Genomic DNA, 5,056 nt, shown 5'->3' on the forward strand with positions numbered 1-5,056 from the left:
ATGAGCTATGTGATGATACACCGTCTTGCCCACGCTGCCAGAACTGTCCTATTACCTGCCGGGATATAGAACACCTCAACTAAGTGGATTTACCAGTCAATGCTAAAAAGCATTAAGGAATCATCTAAAAAGTGTGACCCTTTCTGCCCACTTTGGCTACATGGTTTATGGAGACTTGAGTTATATGAACTCGTCCACATATTGGTGCTCAATACTACTCCCAAAAATATACTCAGCTCATATGTTTAAAAACATAACTCTTTTTGTGGTTTGAGCTTATTACTTAAATATTTCTCTAAAAAGATATGTTACTCAAACTACTCAAAACTCTTTTGGAAATCTCAATTTCCTTCTCTTTTAAATGTGAAAACATTTACTCTTGGGAATACTTAGTTACCATATATCATTTTAAGGAAAATGAACTCGACTCTACTCTTTCTCAACTCAAGTGCTCAAGTCTTGAAACAAATTTATAAAAAGTTGTAAAAAGACTTCTCAAAATAAGGTTCATGCCGAATGATAGGCGTGAACGACTCAATTCAAGGTTTTCAATAACCATACAAAGAACTCGATACTCAAAACTCAACAACTTCAATGATAATACTCATATAAAGAATGCTCCACTCATAAGGTTCATGTGGAATTATGGGCATGAACAACTCAACTCAAGGACTCAATGATACTCCTCATCTAAATATTTCTCGACTCATATGGTTCATGCGGAATTATGGGCACGACTACTCAACATAAGGACTTCAGCGTAACATCTAATAGTCCCATGATTAGGAATATACTCTCAAAAAGGTTAGGAACTCGATACTCAAGAGTTATAAATTGAAGATACTACTTCTCTCAATGATGATCAATTTAGGAGTTCATGCATCATTTATGGCCATGACGACTTGACTCGAGGGTCAAAAGAACATTATGGAACTCATGTATACGACTCTTCTCATTCTCATACTTACTTTCTCAAAACTTGGTTCAAATCGATAGTTGATCTCAAAGGATTCACAATTGAACTCAAAAGCTTTCTTGAATTCTACTTTTAACACTCTCTTGAATGTGAATTATGAATTCAAGAGTTATGGTTCATGATATGAAGGATATCTTGATGACAAAGTAGACTCATGAATATATTCTCCTCATTCTCAGACTCATTTGATGGAGTTCTTGAAACAAGTTACTAGAAGTTGTAGAAGACTCCACAAAAGGAATCAAAGGGATTTTTTTTAGAAAGTCCGAAAGAATTCTCAAAACTTAACTCTTAACTCTACCTTGAATTTGGATTATGAATTCAAAGTTATAATCATGTTAGAATCGTTTCTAGGTGTTTAGAAGTAGTTTTGAGTAGTTAGAATCGAAAAGGAGTGAAGGTACGCTTCGAAAGAACTCAAATGGAGCAACCGATTGCAAACTGGACGGGACAGGAGACCCTGCCGCAGTGAGTGGTGCGGGGTGCCAGCCCTAAACTTCAGAGAATAATTTGGGGCGCACTGGCTGGCGCGACGCGCCAGGCCTCAACCCAGAAAACCAGACGAATAATTCCTTGCTTGTTTTCTCACCCAAACTCGCCTAGAATCGAACGTTTTCTTCCCTAATTACTTGGATCCGATTACTTAACATAAGTACACTCTAATCTACTCAATAAAGCCCTCAAAACACTCACTTTCATCTGAAGAAATCATTAAAAGCCCAACACAACAAGATTTAGGATGAACTTCAAGAACACTTCTCAAGAACTCATCAAGAACTCTAATCTTTCAACTTCAAGAATGAAGTTGCACTGAAAATAACATGATTGGCATGTGGGTGAACAAACCCAACACTATGGAAGCTGACATACCTCTTAGGGATCAAACCCATGACGAAAATCCACAACAAAACCTAAGAACCTCGACGAACGCTTTGATCCTCTCCTCTTTTCTCTTTTTTTTTCTCTTCTTTTCGCTTCTTGAACTCTCAACTAAAACCCTAAGTGTATATTAGAAGTATAAAACTGAACCTAATAGGATTAGACCCTTAAAACCTTACTAAAAATGAATTAAATCTGTTTTGGTTAGGAAAAGACCAAAATACCCCTCACTACTTTCGTGTTAACTTTCCTTAACTGGACAACTCAACTTCAAAAGAGCATATCTCACGCATCCGAACTCGAAACTTAGCAAACTCAGTGCCGTTGGATAGATAATTACAAGACCTTTCATTAGCTATCTTGTAGACCACCTAAATCATTCTGTACTTAGAGTTATGATCGTTTGAATTTGACTCAAAACTCATAACTTAAGAATAACTTGCAAAATTTCAGATTTTGCTATTTCCAATTTAGTTCTTTTTTGGAACTCAAGGTGCTACATCTAGTGACCTTAACACTTAAGAAATTTTAAAATCCTCATCACAATGAAGAATGGTTCAAGTCTTAGCTCGAAAAATTTTCGGGGTGTTACAAAATGTTTAATCCAACTTTCATTCTTTGGATTAATTTGAAATTTGTACGATATTTTGTACATAATAACTTAATTAGTAAAAGTTTAAGTTAATATGATCTAGCTAATTGTCCTGAGTAACCTTTTAATGATAAATATACTGAAATGAAAAAATACAAATAGAGAGGGACAAAACTTACATTACAAATTCTTTGTTCCGAATTCACTTGATCATTGATTATATTTTATTTAAATGGTGAAATTTTTAGTACCGTTTCAATTACAATTTTGTACTTCAACATATTAAAAACATTTAGACTTGACTCTAAAGAACTTCTTGAAAAATTTATTATTAGAAAGTATAATTATAGAATTAATTGCACAAAGTGTTCTCTTGAGCGACATATTTTTTAAGAGAGGCCTAACTAATATTGGACCTTAAATATTTTTAGTGGTGCTAGCTCTTCAAGAACTCAAGTGCAACGATAAATAATATAAAACATGCCAAAATTTGACATTGCAAGGAGTAAGAAAGTTGTCCTACTTGCAAGGGAATTTATTTATTTTTTTACAGAAATCAGAAATTAATTTTGCTTTGTAGACTAATGATCCTTTTACTAGGGAACCAAGGCAATGGAAGCAATTTGGTTACGATGAGTTCAAAATACATTTTAGAAAAAAATCCATGAAAAATATGAAAAGTCTTAAAATATTACAAATCAGAAATTTTGATTGTGATAGATATCCTTGGTAATCATTGTCAAAAACTTCAGAACACAAAAGACTTGTTCATCTTAATCTCTCGTTTGGTTTGTTGCATCATTTATGGACTGAAATAAAGTTACAATAGTTAATCTTCCATTTTAGTCAAACATATTAACTATTTTAGTGACCATTGATACAATTTTAATTTTATCGACATTAGTGTATTTTAATTATTTTCTTACTCATCTCTTTACAACCAATCAGAAATAGATACATAGACAGGGATTCAAAGGGCATTTTTGTCCAGGGGGTTAGTGATACTCCCTTTCCCATTTCAACTAAGGAAAAATAATAAAAATAAGATATAGTGTATTAAGATACCCCTATTTATTATATATCTTTTTGAGAATTGAGTAGTATTAAAATAAAGATATTATTTAATGTTAAGGATATAGTTTGATAAAATAATTGTCAACTTCAATCTTGAATCTAAAGTGACAATTATCTTGGGATAAATTTTTCAAGTTTAAGTTGTTTTAGGGTGTGCCAAGACAAGGCAGTAGTGCAACACCAAGCCGACGCTTGAAGGCCCAAATAGCAACCTAACGAGATGGACCTCCCCCATAAAAAAAAAAAGAGTTAATATTGTGTGAGTCATGACTCACATATCAAATATTGTACTTTTTACTTAAAATTATACTTGTATTTAGTTTCTGAACATATATAAGAAGGAACATAAAATAATTTCTAATTTCTCACGAAAAATTGTGTTGATTCTTATAATCCAAATGTCAATACTCATTTTTGGTCTAATGTACTACTCTTGCTTTCCGATATCATTCCTTCTATGTTATGAATATATAACAACATTTGGCATCTCTACGGAAGCTAGATCTTAGCTTTTCCGATAACCTTATACGAACACAAGATTTCACAGAAATACCAAATTTGGAGTATTTGAATCTGATAAAATGTATGGGTCTTGAAGAGGTTCACTAGTTCCTGGAGTACTGCAGAAAACTCATTCAGTTAAATTTGCATGGATGTATAAGCCTCATAAGGTTTCCATGTGTTAATGTGGAATCTCTAGATCTACAAGATTCCTCTAGTTTAGAGTAATTTCTAGAGATCATTGGAAGAATGAAGTCAAAGTTAGATATTCACATGGGATACTCCGGGATAATCGAACAACCATCGTTTATTATGTACCAAACTCATATTACCAAGCTAAATTTGAGTTCTATGAAAAACCTTGTAGCTCTTCCAAGAAGCATTTGTAAGTTGAAAGATTTGGTGAAGCTACAACTGGTGTACAACTCAAAACTTGAACGCTTTCCAGAAGAGATAGGTGATTTAGAAAACTAGGAGGAGCTTGGCGCCTCAAGGACTCTAATTTCATGTCCTCCATCTCCATTGCCGGCCTGAACTAGCTTAAAATCTTTTTTTTGGACTTCCTACATCAAAATAAAGAGTTGATGTAGAAGAAAAAATGCTCTTTGTGTTCCCTCGCATGAATGAAGGGTTACGCTCATTGGAACTTTTGGGTTTCCGTGAATGCAATTTAGTAGATGTACAACTTCTGGAAGACATTGGATGCTTACACTCTTTGAAAGAATTGTATCTCAATGAAAATAATTTTGAACATTTGTCTCTAAGCATAACCCAACTTGGTGTTCTTCAAACGTTGCACTAATCAGATTGCAAGAGACTTACACAACTGCTAAAATTTCCACAAGAATTAGATACAACATATGCAGATTGGAGCATTGATTCAATTTGTAATTTGTTGTTTCAGAATATCTCATGAATCAACCATGACGTGTCTCTTTCAGATTCTTTGTCACTAAGAATATTTATGTGTCGGGGGAAGAATATCCCAAGCGGGTTCCACTATCAGGGAATGGATACAAGTGTATCAGTCAATT

The 5,056-nt window shown here is 33.8% G+C and overlaps 1 non-coding gene across 1 annotated transcript; it reads right to left on the bottom strand.

Annotated features, from left to right (window-relative positions):
* Positions 1-3,667: 3,667 nt before the first annotated feature.
* Positions 3,668-3,856, bottom strand: LOC125817757 (U2 spliceosomal RNA). Its single transcript, XR_007442325.1, has one exon. It is a non-coding gene; the product is annotated as a U2 spliceosomal RNA (small nuclear RNA).
* Between the last annotated feature and the right edge of the window lie 1,200 nt (positions 3,857-5,056).

The sequence above is a fragment of the Solanum verrucosum genome, unplaced genomic scaffold (assembly GCF_900185275.1).
Source record: "Solanum verrucosum unplaced genomic scaffold, falcon-dt-bn FXZP01001237.1, whole genome shotgun sequence".
In the NCBI taxonomy this organism is placed as follows: domain Eukaryota; kingdom Viridiplantae; phylum Streptophyta; class Magnoliopsida; order Solanales; family Solanaceae; genus Solanum; species Solanum verrucosum.